Source organism: Pan troglodytes, chromosome 3 (assembly GCF_028858775.2).
Source record: "Pan troglodytes isolate AG18354 chromosome 3, NHGRI_mPanTro3-v2.0_pri, whole genome shotgun sequence".
Taxonomy (NCBI): Eukaryota; Metazoa; Chordata; class Mammalia; order Primates; family Hominidae; genus Pan; species Pan troglodytes.
In genome coordinates this window covers 172,283,059-172,300,546 of record NC_072401.2, presented here as the reverse complement: position 1 = coordinate 172,300,546, position 17,488 = coordinate 172,283,059, and the positions used below count along the sequence as shown (strand labels likewise).

Genomic DNA, 17,488 nt, shown 5'->3' with positions numbered 1-17,488 from the left:
TACAAGCCTGACGTTCAGGAGAGGGATCTGACCTGGAGATATAAATTTATCAGTGTAGAGATGAACTTTAAAGCCTTGAAAGTATAAAAATCAACTAGAAAGAGTGTAAGTGGAAAAGATAAGAGAGCCAAGTGCTGAAAACTTCAAATTTTCAAATTTTAAAGTTTAGAGGTCAAGGTACTCAGTAAGAACCAGCAAAGGGGATGGGTGCAAGTGGCCTAGAGGAAGATCAAGAGAGTATGTGAGGCTGTGGTCCAGAATCCATATTTCTAAAGTGGCCTTTGAAGAAACACAATGATATATGAGAGCTGAACATTTTTTATTGGAAACACTTACATGATGATGTCTAGTTATCTTTTAAAAATTGTTTTAATAGAGGGATATGTGTGAGAGTCTGTTGTGATTATGCTTGAGGTTTATTTCTAAAGGTGATTGAGTGAGAACATAGAGAGGTTAAATTGAAGGAAGTTTCATTACTTACAGGTCCCAAGAGAAGAGGGCACACTACATTACACAGGGCCACATGGGCAGCTAGCAAGGTCAGTCAGGATACAGAACAAGTATCAGTGGAACATAGACCAGAGCCTTTAGTGGAGCTTTCATGAGGAGCAGGCAAAGCAGGGTAGATATATTGAGTAAGGTTAAGATTGGATAGTTTGAAAACTTTTTGTGTGCTGTGAGCTGCAGAAATGTTCTCTTGTTGCCCAATACCTGGTCCTGGGGTGATTTAGGGTGGGGGGACTATTGATGTGTGAAAGTTTGACAAAAAAAAAAAAAAGAGTTTGGAAACGTGGACTTTGAATTGCTTGGTTTGTATATGAAAGGTGGGCTTGCAGGGAAGTTATTTGCTATCTCTAGAAATTACCTAGCCCTGGAAGGAGCATTTTCTTCTTAAGTCTGCATGGTTCCACTAAGTCAAAGTATTATAAAATAAAGAAAATGAAAACATGATTGCTATGGTTTAAATGGCTCCCCCCAAAAAACATGTGTTGGAAACTTAATCCCCAATGCAACAGTTTTGGCAGGTGTGGCCTAATAAGAGGTATTTAGGCCATCAGGGCTGTTCTTATGAATGGATTAATGCCATTGTCACAGAGTGAGATTCTTATAAAAGGGAGAGTTTGGTTTCTTTTTACTCTCTCTCTCCCTTTTTCTTTCTCTTTCCCCCTCCCTATTTGCTCTTCTGCCTTTTATGACACAGCAAGAAGGCTCTTGCCAGATACCAGCACCCCAGCTTCCATAACTGTGGGCCAATAAATTTCTTTTTATTATAAGTTACCCAGTCTGTGGTATTATGTTATAGCAGCACAAAATGCACTATAACAAAAATTAGTACTGGAGGGCTTGTTGCCTAGGGCCACTTCAAGCCTTTATTCCTTGCATCCCAGCACAGGACCCCTCAGCTCCCTGCCCCAGTCATGTATCAAGCAGGTCCAGGTGTAACTCAGTCCACTGCACTAGAGGTCACAAGAAGTAAGATTTGATGGTATCCACACGGTGCTAATTTTACACGTTCATAGAGTTCATGAGCTGTGAAGGCATGGTACCTCTACCTATATTTTGAAGGTTATATCTGATAGCCTGAGAGCCCAGGAAGAAATCTGCACAGGGGAAAACTACCTAAGAGAATCTCCATTAGGGCAATGCCTAGTGGAGTCACAGGGGTGATGCTGCCCTTGAAAACCCAGAGCCGTAGAGCTACTCACATGCAGCACCACCCTGTGAGAGCTGCATGCATGAGACTCCAACCCATAAGAGCTGATGCATGAAATGAGCCCGCCAAAGCCATGAGGGCAGGGCTGCCTGAAGCTTTGGGGGGCACAACCCCTGCCCTAGTATGGCCAGAGGGCAGGGCATAGAGTAAAAGATTATTCTGAAGTCTTAAGATTTAATATCATTTGTCCTGCTGGCTTTTGGACACATTTGGGACCAGTTACTCCTTTGTTCTTGCCTATTTCTTTCATTTGGCATACGAATGTCTATCCTATGGCTGTGCCACAATTAGTTTTTGGAAGTAGATTCTTGTTTGATTTCACAGGCTCATAGCTAAGGAGGGATTTGCTTTAGGATGAATCGTGCCTTGAGTCTCTCCCATATCTAAACTAGATTAGAATCTGGACTTTATGATAAATCTATTGAATTTCTTTTGTACCACCTGGTTCTAGATGTAATGAACTATGAAATAATTAACTATGAAGAAACATTCAAGTTTATTAACTTTAAAATAATGAGATAAATCAGTCACAAAAATAGAGACTGCAAAATCATTTACCTAATTTAAATATGAGTCAAGGATAAATATAAAGTGTAAATCCATTTTGTCTTTTATACAAAATAATTTTGTGCCACACATTGAGTGGCTTCTATGCCCCTCAACCCAAAGCACCACCAGTGTTAATTAAATATGCATATTTATGATTGTGGCTTAATGCCTTGTTTTCTACTGCCATCTTTCAGACATCACCTTCATGAGGAAGAAATGAGGATTTAGACTGTGTCTTAATCTACTTTCACAATCCAGCACCTAGGATAGTGCCTACCGTATCCTAGACCAAATAAATATGGCATTGACAATAAAGAGCTAAATTTAATGTGGGAGGAATTAACATCAATATACCGACATCAATATCAACATACAAACATTAGTTTGGGAGAGAGGGGTTAGCAGCAGGTTTGCAATCCATTCTTTCCTTTCATCAGAGCACACCCCTTGGGAAAAGAAAGAAGGCATTACCGGGGAAATCTCCTTGTACACATGTACAATTGCACTTCTGATAAATGTACAAAGTTGCTAGTAAGAGAGTGCTTATCTAAAAAATGCTTTTATCACAATATATTCATTCTTGGATTTCTTAGGGCAAACTAAACTGGAATGACATGTATCTATGAAATTATTAGTAAATTTTGATAGTTAGTAAGGTATTTGATTCTTTTAAGCCTGATTTTACAATCTGATCTCTGTATTATCTCAATTATTCTTAAAGTAATGAGACTAGATAAAGTCAACAGAATCAGATTATATATATAACATAAAATAACTCTAACAGTAGCCAAAATTCAGAAATTAGTAATAGAAGAGAAATAATACTGAAAATAAATAATGAGATAGGAAGAAAACTGAGAGGAAATCCAAAAGAGAAAAATAAATGTTTCAAGAAGAAAGGAGCGTTTATTTGTGTGGGATGCTGCCAATAGTTCAAATTTTTTAAATGCAAACATTTTGCAAATTTGTTATCATGAAAGTTACTGACAAAAGGAATTTTAACGCAGTGGTGCTATTAATTGTTATTATGCTTCACACATTACTACTAGATCTAGATATTCAACTATAAATTTAGTGTCCATTCTTTAATACATAAAACTGCAACTCTTGTAAATACTGAACTAATTAGTAATTACTTCTGGAATCACAACAAGAGGAACAATAAGAAGCAAGAGAGTAGAAACTCAACAAAACTTTATCATGGAAGAATTGATTTCATTTATGCCATATGGGAAGGATTTAACAATTTAACTGAAATTCATTTTTTTTCTTATCTAAGCACTCCTGCTGTTCTAACTCCCTGGCTTCACCACAAAGTTCATCTCCAAAGTCAGCAGCAGCATAACCCACAATACTTCCCAGTATTTGAGTACAATTGGTTTTTATTTTGTCTACAGATGCTATGAGATGTGGACAAGGATATCACACTTCCTGAGGCCTGAAGAATTATCGGTCATGAAAACAGGTGTCTAGGATGTGTCCATGCTCAGTGACAGATCCTGAGTGACAGAGGCACTTGTGCTCTTTAACACATTTATTTTTTATCTGTTTGTGATACATGGAGCTCTCTGAAATGTGGAACCCAGAGCAGAGGTCCCTATGCTTGGATCTGAGAGCATTTTGACCAGCAGTATTCCATATGCCTACCACCAGCTAAAGACACACAAGTAGAACAATATTTCAACAGAGTGTATTACTAGCCCTTCACCCTCTACCCCTCCACAAAATCACAGTTCTGTTATTAAGGACAAAAAGGATAAACATCGGTTGAGAAACAAAACTTGTAAGCCACGAAGAGTGTAATCAAGCCAGAAGACCATCAGGGAATCTCTAGCTGCCCAAATGCAATATCAACATGACAAAAAGATAAAATTTGAATCTATGTCTACTGTGTAGGCAGAATCCCTCATAAGGGGAGAACCTCCTGTAGGTTTAGGAAAAAACAATCTAATACCTTTACTTAAAATAAATAATTGTATATATAGACTAAATAGGAGACCACTCAAAGAATTTATTTACATAATGAATAAGAAGAGTAATTATTTATTTTCTCCGTGTGGAAGACAGGTTTTGGGACAGAGAGAAAAGGAAAGGTTGGATGTAGGAAAAGGTTCTCAGGACAGAGAAGTTTAAGATAGATGCCATGCCTCTGAAGCAAAAGGTGCCCAGTAGTATATTCTCTGTGATGGGTTTGGTGGAGAACTACACCCAGTATAGTTCATCACAACACATCACAGTGAGACACTAATGCCTCATATTCAATAATGCCTGTGCTAGACAGAAGCTGGCAATTGAGATAAGAATTTGGAGTCATCAGGAGTTCAAAGCAAGATGTAACCATCCATAGAATCATAAACACTCAAAGAATACCTGGATTATTTGAGAAGAATATAGCTTCCTCATAATAGATGAGATAGGATTCAAGCCATTCTGTTTACTTATTAAAGCAAAATGTAGCCTGGGAATTCAGGAGAAGCTTGAAGACATCCAGGTGGGTAATATCTGATTTACGATAAAACCATCTTTCAGGTTGAACTGTGTCACTAGTAGCATGAATCTAGTCATTTAACTATTTTGTGCTTCATTTCTTATTTTGTGAAATTATAATAATCAAATCTGCCTTAGAGTGTTGTTACAGGGAAAGTGAGCATCATTGGCCCTACTGAAAATTATCATGTTAGATGGTGATTGAATAAAATGCAATTCATATACAAGTATGCCATCTACCCAAAGTAAACAAATCAAAATTCTTAGTTAAAACTCAACTTTGACACATAATTACTGATGTTCAATTAATGACCACAAGTACAAATATTATTTTTAGATATAAAAATTAAAATATTTTGACAAAATGTTACAAATTTAAAGTTAAATATATGAAAATGGAGTTGCTCACCCAGCTATGAACTAGCATTAAAGGATCTTTTGATTCTTCTGACCCCACCAAAATTTAGGTTTGAGATGAAAATCAGTGGACTATATTGTAGATTCTTTGTGTATTTCACACATAAGTTTCTAGTACAGTGGAAACACCACTGGATCATTGTCAGAAGTTGAAATCCCACATCCAACAGTATCCTAGATGCCACTTGGCCTCTGCGAGTCTCCTGGTTTTTGTTTGTAAAATGAGAATATTAGTCCTTTACTGACAGAATTATTGTCAGCAGTAAATTTTTTAAATGTAGTCATATAAGCAAAGCTCAATAAATGCATTTTTAATTTGCTTTCTGCTGGAGTCATGTTATCTTGTTTGAGCAGTTTTGTTTTTACTTTGACACACTTGGGAATTTATGAGTACTCAATCATATTTTTGGTCTAGAAATAAATATTACTCAAGAAGAAAGTATTTCTGGAGTCTTTAGAAACTTTGCTGTGTCATATTTAATAATAATGATAACTTAAATGTGTTCAATATTGTCTGAGTAATTTCTTAGTAATAGTGTATTACCTCATGAAGCAAGTCATTTGAATCCAGAAAAGACAAGTTTTTTAAAACCTATAAGAGTCCGTTTCCCTCTGTCCACTGTCTGCTGTCCCCAAGGGCCAAAAACACAGCCAGCCACTAGTTTTCATCAGGGATCACCAAGAAGCTGCCTGTAGAATCCAAATGCTTTTTCTATGCCCATTACCAGACCAAAAGAATTCAAATGAGATCATAGGCCCTTTAACTTTCCTCCTAGAGCAAGTCTAAAGCAGTGAGTTCCCCACATTTTTTGCGTCAGTAATAAAAGTGCTTCTTACACAAAGCTTCTTCACACCTATCTCAAAGTCAAGAAAGCCTCCATCATCCAAAACTCCAAAAGGTAACCTTTCCCCAAGACTAAGGTCATGATTCCTTAGCATCCTTGGTTTTAGAGTTTGTACGTTTCTATTCCAAATAGTCCCGTCCTCCAAACTTTGAAACCCTTTGTACTTGAGGAAGAGAAAAAAAAATGAACTACTTTCTCCAAAAATTTTCTGGGCATTAATGGATTTATTTCTTTCACCGTTTTTCAATGTGTTCCCCTTTCTCAAGCTGGTACTACATACCCCTTAATGGTGTGTCTTTGATGATTTACAGTTACTGTCCCAGAGGTGGCTAGACTGTCAGGAATACACATAGGCAGTCATGATCTGAGAAATGAGACCAGAAATTGTAGCAGCCCAGACAGTGCCCTCCTGGAAGAGTTGGCTAATGAAGTGAACTGAAATGTCTTACACCTCCAACTTTCAGGATGCAAGTAGAAAAAACAAAGTGGACAATAGCCTATAAAAGCTTTATTTTATGCTCTATTTATTTTTGGATCAAAAAATCAAGAGCAGAGACTAAAAGCTATTTATGGTTATTTCAAATTTATATTATTTTTTAAAAGAAAGTATATAGTTCTTTTTTAATGGCAGGTTAATCACAAATTACAGACATAGAAAAATTTTGAAAAATCTAATTTCAGCTGCTCATCCCAATTATTCTGCAAACTTTATTTGTAGCAGGATTTGACCCATCTCATTTTAAATTATTCAAGCACCTCATCTCATCACTTTTTAAAAATTGTTTCTCATTTTCATGCCCTTACCTGCAGCAAAATTTATAATCTGGAGCTCAAATTTCCATTTTCTTGGTGTTAGGCCATTACTCTTTACTATACCTGAAAGTCTTCTTAACACCAGGGAAACATAAATGTAATAGAGAAATTTGGGAGAAAACAGCAGGTCACCATATGGTAACAAAGGGCAGAGGATAGTTATAAACCTTTTCTACATATTTTCCTTTATCAAATAAATAATAATAAGCACTGTGTTCATCTCACGACATTCATACTCAAAATTTTCAATTGCTCTCTATTGCCCCTGTGATAAAGTACAATTTACTCTGCTTGGAATTTAAGGCACATTGCAAACTTATTCTTAATTAACATCTCTAGCCTTGACTTTCATTATTTAATTATAGAGAAAATCTCCAAAAATAAACCAGTCTCATGACTTTTTTTTAGTCTTTGTAGACTTAAAAAAAGGTGCCTTTTCTCTGAGTATAAAATGTCCCCAGTATAAAAATTTTAAACATGTAGTAAATGACAAAACTGAACAAATAAAGTTCTAAGGACATAAATAGTTAAATCAGAGAAGTACAAACTGCCAATAAACATTGAGAGATAAATGCTAAATATTGCTTGTACAAGAAATGTAAATTATAATTCCAAAAACATGCTGCTTTTTAGCCTATCACATTAGCTAAACTTTTAAAAAGAATTTTGATTAGTTATTTTATACGTGTACATGCAGGCATACCTTATTTTATTGCACTTTGATTTATTGCACTTTGCAGATACTATGTTTTTTACATATTAAAATTTTGTGGCAATCCTGTATCAAGCAAGATTATTGGCACCACTTTTCCAACAGCATGTGCTCATTTTGTGTTTCTGAGTCACATTTTGGTAATTCTCACAATATTTCAAACTTTTTCATTATGTTTTATCTAGAATGGTGATCTGTGATGTTACTATCATAACTGTTTTGGTGCACTATGAACGACACTCATATAAGACAGCGAACTAATTGATAAATGTTGGGTGTGTTCTTACTGCTCTACCAACTGCCCGTTTCCCCATCTCTTTCTTTCTCCTTGATCCTCCCTATTCCCTGAGATACAACAATATCGTAAGCGGGCCAGTTAATAATCCTACAGTGGCTTCTAGGTTTTCAAATAAAAGGAAGAGTTACAGATCTCTCACTTGAAATCAAAAGCTAGAAATGATTAAGTTTAATGAGGAAGATATTTCAAAAGCAAAATAGGCCAAAAGCTAAGCTCTTGCAGCAAATACTTAGCCAAGTTATGAATGTAAAGGAAAAGTTCTTGAAGAAAATTAAAAGTGCTACTGAAGTGAATACAGAAATGATAAGAGAGTGAAATAGCCTTTTTGCTGAGTTGGAGAAAGTTTTAGTGGTCTGGATAAAAGATCAAAACAACTGCAGTATTCCCTTAAGCCAAAACCTAATCCAGAGTAAGGCCCTAACTCTATTCCATTCTGTGAAGGCCGAGAGAGGTGAAGAAGCTGAAAAAGAAAAGTTGAGAGCTAGCAGAGATCAGTGCATGAGATTTAAGAAAAGAAGCTGACTCCATAACAAAAAAGTGTAAGGTAAAGCACTGAGTGCTGATAGAGAAGCTGCAGCAAGTGATCCAGAAGATCTAGCTAAGATCATTGATGAAGGTGGCCACACTAAACAACAGATTTTCAATATAGATGAAATACCCTTTATTGAAAGAATGTGGTACTCCATGGAATACTATGCAGCCATAAAAAAGAACAAGATCATGTCTTTACAGGAATACGGATGGAGCTAGAGGCCATTATCCTTAGCATACTAATGTAGCATCAGAAAATCAAATACTGCCTGTTCTCACTTATAAGTGGGAGCTAAATGATGAGAACACATGGACACATAGAGTGGAACAACAAACACTTGGACCTACCTGAGCATGGAGGGTGGGAGGAGGCAGAGGATCCAGGAAAATAACTGATAGGTACTAGCTCAACACCTGGGTGATGAAATAATCTGTACCACAAACTCTCATGACACAAGTTTACCTATATAACAAACCTGCACATGTATCCCTGAATTTAAAATAAAAGTTAAAAAAAAAATAAAGATACCACCTAGGACTTTCATAGCTAGAGAGGAGGAGTCAATGCCTGGCTTCAAAGCTTCAAAGAATAGTCTGACTCTTTCGTTGGAGGCTGATGCAATTGGTAAGTTTAAGGTGAAACAATGCCCCTTTCTATTTCAAAGATCCTAAGGTTAAAAATTATACTAAATCTACTCTGCCTGTGCTCTATAAATTGAACAATAAAGCCTGGATGATAGCACATCTATTAACAGAATGGTTCACTGAATATTTTATACCCATTGTTGAGATCTACTACTCAGAAGGAAAAATTTGATTCCCTTCAAAATATAACTGTTCATTGATAATGCACCTGGTCACCAAGAGCTCTAATGAAGATGTACAAGTAGGTGAATGTTGTTTTTATGCCTACTAACACAACATCTATTCTGCATCCCATGGATCAAGGCATCATTTTGACTTTCAAGTCTTATTATATAATAAATACAATTCATATGGCTGTTGCTCCCAAAGATAGTGATTCCTCTGATGGACCTGGGTAAAGTAAATTGAAAATCTTCTGGAAAGGATTTACGATTCTAGATCCCATAAAGAATATTTGAGATTCATAGGAGCAGGTCAAAACATAAATATTAACTGAAGAAATTGATTCTAACCCTCACTGATGACCTTGACAGGTTCAAGAATTTAGTGGAAGAAGTAACTGCAGATGTGATGGAAATATCAAGAGAACTGGAATTAGGAGAGACTGAGGATGTGACTGAATCATTGCAATCTCATGATTGAACCTGAATAGATGATGAGCTGCTTCTTATGGATGAGCAAAGAAAGCGGTTTCTTGAGATGGAATCCACTTTTGATGAAGATGCCGTGAACATTATTAAAATGACACCAAAGATTTAGAATATTACATAAATTTAGTTGACAAAGCAGCAGCAAGTTTTGAGAGAACTGACTCCAATTTTGAGAGAGGTTTTACAGTGCATAAAATGCTGTCAAAGAGCACTGCATGCTACAGAAAAATCTTTTGCAAAAGGAGGAGTCAATGTGTCAAGCTTCATTGTTGTCTTATTTTAAGAAATTGCCACAGCCACCCCAATCTTCAGCAGTCACCAACCAGATTTGTAAGCAGCCATCAACATCAAGGCAAGATCCTCCACCAGCAAAAAGATTATGACTCCCTGAAGGCTCAGACAATTGTTAGCATTCTTTAGGAAAAATACATTTTTAATTAAGGTATGTACATTGTTTTTTAGACATAATAGCATTATGTCTTAATAAACTACAATATAGTATGACATAACTTTTCTATGCACTGGAAAACCAAAAAGAAATATGTGTGTGTGACTTGCTTTACTGCAATGGTCACTTTACGACAGTGGTTTAGAACCAAACCTGCAATATGTCTTAGGTATGCCAACATCCTATTAATAATGGTTTGCTCATATGCTACACCCCTCTCAGGGCTCACATGCACTACACATATTTCCCTGGCTAAAAAGGGTCTTGGGGGACAGAAGAGTGTGGAGGCTGAAATTCAGGCCATGCTTTTTGACAAGCCCAATGCCCTATTAGAAGTTTGGGTCCTTGTTCATCTTTGTTATTTTTGTTGATAACAAACACACTGAGGCATTTCATCTTCTCCAAGGTCACTATATCAGAAATGGATTTTTTTTTCTTTTAACTCATCTGTATCTGTTAAACTTTAAGCAGAATGTGACTCGAGCACTACGTTTCCATCCACAAGACTGGGTCTGAGTTATTTTTGAACAGCTTTATAATATGCTTAGGTAGGCTTATAACTTTGCTCCTCCAAACAATACTTTTCTTTGGAAAACAAGCCCTGCGGAGAATTCCTTCCATCAAGTTGCTTCAGTTTAACCTATTTCTAGAGGACTAGTACATGCAGAATTGGCAACTACAGGGGATGAAAACTTCAAAAAGTAGGTCCTACAAGATGTAACAAATAATTTTCTAAACATCGAAAAAAGAGAAAGAATCCGAAGACAAACCTGAAATTGAAGATGTTGGTTCTGCTGAGGAAGAAGAAGAAAAGAAGGATGGTGACAAGAAGAAGAAGAAGAAGAAGATTAGGAAAAGTACATTGATCAAGAAGAACTCAACAAAACAAAGCCCATCTGGACCAGAAATCCAGATGATATTACTAATGAGGAGTACAGAGAATTCTACAAGAGCTTGACTAATGACTGGGAAGATCACTTGTCAGTGAAGCATTTTTCAGTTGAAGGACAGTTGGAATACAGAGCCCTTCTATTTTCCCATGATGTGCTCCTTTTGATATGTTTGAAAACAGAAAGAAAAAGAACAATATCAAATTGTATGTACGCAGAGTTTTCATCATGGATAACTGTGAGGAGCTAATCCCTGAATATCTGAACTTCATTAGAGTGCTGGTAGACTCAGAGGCTCTCCCTCTAAATATTTCCCGTAAGATGTTACAACAAAGCAAAATTTTGAAAGTTATCAGGAAGAATTTGGTCAAAAAATGCTTAGAACTCTTTACTGAACTGGCAGAAGATAAAGAGAACTACAAGAAGTTCTATGAGCAGTTCTCTAAAAACATAAAGCTTGGAATACACGAAGACTCTCAAAATCAGAAGAAGCTTTCAGAGCTGTTAGGGTACTACACATCTGCCTCTGGTGATGAGATGGTTTCTCTCAAGGACTACTGCACCAGAATAAGGAAAACCAGAAATGAATCTTAAAGTTGTCTTTTCAGAAGTGGAGACTGACATCTTATTGACAGGACTGCTCCTTATTTTCTTAATAAAATGAATTGTCTCTATCAGAAACTAATGTGAAGTCATTTTTGCATTCCATTTCAATTTTATTTTTTCTTATATACAACCAGTCATTCCAACAGAGTACACTGAATAATCTATTATTATTAGAAAATTGTCTTTACCTTTAATGAATTTTACCCACATATAGTTTGATTGAATATTGCCAGTATGGTATTTTATTATCTGTTAATGCAAATCTCATATCATGTTTCTTCTTTTAAAAATGTCTTAGCTATTTTTACCTATTATTTCTAGCAGTCGATTTTGGAGTAATTCAGCTGGAATTTTTATTGCAATTGTATTGTATTTACATTTATACTTAATTTTAGAAGGAATAAAATTTTTATTATATTCAATTTGCCTTTTAGGCAAAAATACTTCTCCTTACTAAATTTCTTTTATGTATCTTAGTGATAGCGTATAGCTTTCCTCATACAAGTCCTATACATTTCTTGTTAAGGTATTCATAGGTTGTTTAAACTATTTTCTATGTTTATTACTAAGAATCTTTTTTAATACATTTTCTAAGAGGTTATTGCTGGCAGATAGGAAAGCTATTGATTTTTAAATAATTTTCAACTGAGTTACTCACATTTTTGTGACTGTTAATTTTTCACACACTTGCTTCAGATTTTCTAGGCATACAAGTATATTCCTCAAAAATTGCCCACAGAGTACAAATGCCTAAATACATTCAGTTAGGCATAATAAGCCTGTAGATTCAAACTCTAATCTTCCCTTACATACATTTCAGCTTCAAATTTTTCTTTGAAAAGTTAAGTAACATAGCAGATTTATTCCAACAATGAAACAAAACTCATACATAAATGTGCAACTGAAATTTAGACATATAGTAAAAACAGGGCTGATTTCATATAATTGCTTATAAAAGTCATTGACAAATAACTCAAGTTTGCACAAAGTATTATTTTCCAGCCTTCTCAGGACCATTTTTGCTCTTCAAGGCTCTCATGTAAACAAAGGTATAAGTTTAAGAATGGTGGAATAATTGTTAAGGAGGTTTTCAGTACTCATATTCTGAAAGTGCCTTCCAATATCTAGGTCTTTTAAATACCTTTATAACATATTGGGTTATGACAATTGTTATTATAATTCTATTAAAAATATCACTTCATGTTCACCATACTTTCATTCTGTGATGGCCAGTACTGGGACAAACACAGGCAGATATCATGATACAAGAAGAGGGAAGATTTGGCCTTGCTCAATTAGCTGCTTATCCACAGGCCCCATCATACCAAGAGCTTCAGGGCTCACCTGGGAACATTGGTTGGTAGACTGGGAGTTATATTGATGTATTGCTCATCAAATTTTTTTCCAGGTCCCCAGTTAATCTGCTGTGTGATTCTATGTCTACTTTTACCTTAATTTCATTATATATACATTATAAATCCTATTGACGGGCCCCTGTATTTATAAGAAAACAATATTCTTCAAATTAAACATTGCACCTTTGTATAGTATGAATCCTCACTCCAATTATATAAATTCCTACAAGTCATTGCCCGTATTTCTATTGTGAAACAATACTACATACTCATTTGTCTTCTAAGTAGCTATTAGATTGAGCTCCTTGAAGGAAGAATGAGGGCCTTTAGATTTTTTGCATAGTATTAGATACATAGTAGGTGATTTTTGAAGGGAACAACAAGGTAAGACATTCAAAGCAGAAGGAGATAAGGAAGCAACTGGCTAAAAACGTCTAGGTACGTAGATTGAACAGGGAAAAAATGATTTTATTCCGTTTTCTACTTTACCCACATTTACTTTGGGATATAAGAAATGAAAGAAAGGCAGTTCTGTGTGGTGATATTAAGCAGTAAATGTAGCTGCAAGCTTTTGAACAATTTATCCTATAGATCAACTTGTATATTTTCAGTGAATAGCACAAGAACACATAAATATCTCAAGGGGCCCAATGACATGTTGAGGTCTTAAAATATGTTCTAATATAAAGAATTTTGTAATGCTGTTGTAGTTGAGCATACACGTTTTTGAGCTTTTTAAGAGAGCCAATTTCTCTCAGATACGTTGCTCACTAAACCAGTAGAAACTTATGGGAATTTTAGGCTCTTGAGTTGTCTTACAACTCATATCACAGATATCCAAATCTGACTATGGAATTAAGAAAAAACTGAGGAAACAATTTTGGAAGACCTGGAAATCATATCACCTGAGGTTATAAACAAATTCACTCTCAGATTCATTTTATGGAAATTACCACAGATATGTTGCAGACAAGATCAGTCTTTTGCCCATGCTTACCTGCACTGTAATAACTAATAAAACAATATCTTGTAGATGCAGACTATAATTAGATTAAAAAAAGAAGTCACAGTTTGATTGCTAATCACAATATCCTGGTACATTTTCTGAGGTAATATTTTAAATTCTCTCCTCCTGTAGTATAATTGCCACATTCTGCTTCTAGTGTAACTGCTAGTGAGTTTTCCAGGCTCCTTTGCATTTATTTTAGTTGTCTGAATGCAGTATGTTCAAAGTACAAAACAGTCTTTTAAAAACCACAGAGAAGCAGAGAATATTTCATTTTAATCCAAATTTCTCCAGAGAATTATATTTGGTTTCCTTTCACTAGAATCTACATGCGCCTCACCAGAATCCATCAGGTCAGCTGCAGATTGTGGTGGCTTTATGCAATTTCAATATCTGTCCATGCAAAAAACAATATTTTCACATTATCATTAAAAAAGTCCTGGTGAGAAGGTTTGGAATCTTAAATTAACTTCACTTATTTCTCTGTCTACACTCTTGTGTGAATACATCTCTTAAAGCAAACAGCATATGTTGCTTTACAGAATCATTTTGCATAAATATGTCATTTTCATCCAACAGTCAATAAATTCACTTCCTTATAGCAACATTCCACCTCAGAATGATCCACTTTCTGCCAATATGAATATTTATTATAATAAGTGTATGAATGAACTCTCAAAGATTAATTTTTAGTCTCAGGCAATTGCTGCATCACATTCAAACACGTATGATAAATGTGTGAAGCAAAATAACTTTCAACATCCACAGAGAGCAGTTTCAACAAGGCCAACAGGCTTTATTGGAAAGTAAATCTGTACTTAGGTGAGGAGTAAGTCAGAAGGTAAGCATTTTAAGAATGTTTCAAATCAGTGCCATGTCCCCACTAAGGTAAATTTTTTTGTCTTCTATCGTGTTTTAGAAGAAAACAAACTAATCCTAGAAATGCCTGCATGAGATCATTTTCTATAATGGCAAGCTAGGAAATTGGAACTAACTCTTTGAAAGCAAACTGAAATTGTTGGATAAAATTTAAAAAATCACCTTAAAGACATTAAGAAGCTAACAAAATAAGGTATTACTACTCAGAAGGGAAGAACTGAATTACCAGAACTGAAGAGCAAGTTTGAAGCCAGAGGAAAAAGTGGCACAAAAGCTCTTTTTATTTGAAGTTCTTGTCACTCTTTGAACTTCAAACTTCGGTTAGAGGGGGCATATGAAATGAGAGGAGGAGCAATCAAATTTCAGAATCCACTCAAGATACAGGCATCTGATAGGACATTCTCCCCACATTAATCTGAGGCCATAGTGGCTGCACCCTCAAGACAAGTTTGCCATACAAGTCAAGATTTTCCACCCACATTGACATCAACTGAGAGGCCCAAAAAACTCAAGATGTGAATTTAACCACATCCCAGATACTCTAGAAACTTAATAAACTTTGAACATCTTCTTTAAAGCAGCAATTCTCAAACCGGAACATAAATCAGACTCATGTGGAGCGTTTATTAAAACAGATTGCTGGACCTCAACCCCAGACTTTCTAATTATTTAGTCTAGGATGAGTCCTAAGAATTTATATTTCTAACAAATTCTCAGGTGATGCTGATGTTGCTGGTCCAGGGACCACACTTTGAGAACCATGGCTGTTAATGACCATGTCTTTATCCTAAGTTATTTCCCCAAGAAAAAAAAATTGCAAGGATATTGAGGATCATATGATAAAGGAAAAATAAGCACACAAGAACACAGGTATCATGAGCAAAAATGTCAAACACAGAGCTGCAACGATTTCAGATACTGGAATCATCAGTCACAGATGATAAAACCATTATGCTGATTTTAACCACTACAGTTAAAGAAATTAAAGACAAGCTTAAAAAAACTTTAGAAAATAGAAATTGTAAAAAAAAATGACAACAGATTTGAAAAAAATAGCAAATAGACATCTAGAAATTAAAAATATACTAATTAAACCAATGGGATTAACAACAGATTAGATGAAGCTGAAGAGAGAATTAATAAACTGCTATGTAGGTCGGTAAAGGAATTTAGGTCAGACATCAGCGATCTAGAGTCTGCAGTCAAAAATCTGGCCCACTGCTTGGTTTTACAAGTAAAGCTTTATTGGAACACAGCAATGCTCATTCATCTACGTCTTGCTTATGGCTTCCATATCCTGAACTGGGGTCAGGAGAGTGAGATAGCCAGGAGGCAAGATGTAAGGAGATACTCACTCTCACATTCATACAAGTGCCTGCAAGTGCCAACTTGGCACACGCACAACCCTGTGAGTAACTGTGTTCTTAAAATTAATGCCTCACGCACCTTTCTGCCCTACCCTAATCTTGGCCTTGGAAGGGAGATGAGAGGAACTTCAAAGTGGTCAATTTATAAGGCTCTTCATTTTTGCTATAATACTTATGATTTGTGCACTTTTTTGTATACATGTGTTAATGTGTTAGATTTCAATTTTTTAAAGAAATGCTTTTCAAAATCAGGAAAAAGAATAAATAGTAATAAAAATTAGAAACATTTTGAACTCAAAAATAATAAAAGTTGCATTTACAAAATAAGTGGGCTGAAGCTAAGACAATGTTTTAATACATACGTTTTAAAAGTAGAAAGACAAATAAAAGTGAACTAAGCATCTATGTTAAAGAACAGCATATTCAATAAAGTAGCTATTGTATTATAGGGTATAAAACCTTCAGAAAATTGGGCCTGTATGTTCCAAGTCACATGCACAAGAATGTCTATAGCAACAAAATTTATGTTATATAACTATAAAAATGATTGAATTACAGATAAATATGTGAGTGAATCTCAAAAAACAAAATAATGTGTGCAAAAGAAACAAGATGAAGGACTTGATCTTGGACTTCCCAGACTTCATAATTGTGAATGATAATGTCTGTTGTGTATAAGCCACCTAATCTGTGGAATTTTGTTATACTAGCCCAAGCCTATTAAGATAATAATATAACAAAAGCTCATGTACCACTCACTCAGGTGCAACATCTATCAATATTTTTCATGTCTAGGCTTACTCACTCTCCTCTAATTCTTTTCCTGGAGATTTTAAAATAAAGCCCATATATCTTGTCATTTTACCTATGAATACATCTACATTCTACTTTAAAAAATAAAAGCAAATTTTTAACATAACCATCATGCTACTATTTTCATACCAAATAAAAGTAGTACTAATTTTTTAATATCGTCATTATATGCCCAACTGTTCTTGATTCTGTCAACAATCATTATTATAGTTGTTTTCTTTGAACCAGGATCTAAATAAGGTCTACACATTGCATTTGATCATGAATTCTTTTAAGTCTTCTTTGTTCTGTAGCAGCCTTCTTTATCTATCTATTTATTTATTTATTCATTTAATATCATTGATTTATTGAAAAAAACAAGGTCATTTGCCCTGTAGAATGTCTTACATGACAGATTTCACTGATTGCTTCCTTGGAGTGTTGATAATGTTTTTTCTTTAACTGCATTTTATAATTTGGAAGT

General features: G+C 35.2%; 1 pseudogene; it reads left to right on the top strand.

Annotated features, from left to right (window-relative positions):
• Positions 1 to 10,845: 10,845 nt before the first annotated feature.
• On the top strand, positions 10,846 to 11,593 carry LOC104006303 (heat shock protein HSP 90-alpha-like; annotated as a pseudogene).
• Positions 11,594 to 17,488: the final 5,895 nt, after the last annotated feature.